Source organism: Aquila chrysaetos, chromosome 13, assembly GCF_900496995.4.
Source record: "Aquila chrysaetos chrysaetos chromosome 13, bAquChr1.4, whole genome shotgun sequence".
In the NCBI taxonomy this organism is placed as follows: domain Eukaryota; kingdom Metazoa; phylum Chordata; class Aves; order Accipitriformes; family Accipitridae; genus Aquila; species Aquila chrysaetos.
Window position 1 is genome coordinate 17143774 of NC_044016.1, and position 463 is coordinate 17144236.

Consider the following 463-nt stretch of genomic DNA (forward strand, 5'->3'; position numbering starts at 1 on the left):
CAGTGCAGAAAAAAAATCCTTTCTCGTCCCGTTGCTTATTTTCATACTGACGCAGTTACGGGCTAACGCCAGAGGATGCGACCGAAGTTTCCTTTGCACACAGTGGGCGATGGCGGGAGTGTGGGGGGGTGTGGGGGGGGGGGGGTCAGCGCAGGAGAATTCACGAGCCCCCGCTGCTTTCTCGGGGCAGCAGCTGCCCGCAGCGCCCGAGTAACTTGCGGAGCGTGCCTGCGCCCGGGCAAGAGCTGGGTGTTGCTGTGCATGCGTGTGCGGGCGGCGGGGCCGGGGCCAGCGGCCGCGCACGCACGCCGGCTCCAGCCCCGCAGCTCCGGCGGCCGCCCGCCCGCCCGCCTCGCCCCGCCGCCAGCCCACGGGTGGGCCTCCGCCCCGCGGAGGGGGGGGGGGGGCCGCTCCCCGCCTCCGCCCGGCCCCGCGCCCGAGCGGGCGCTTCCCCTGCGCGGCG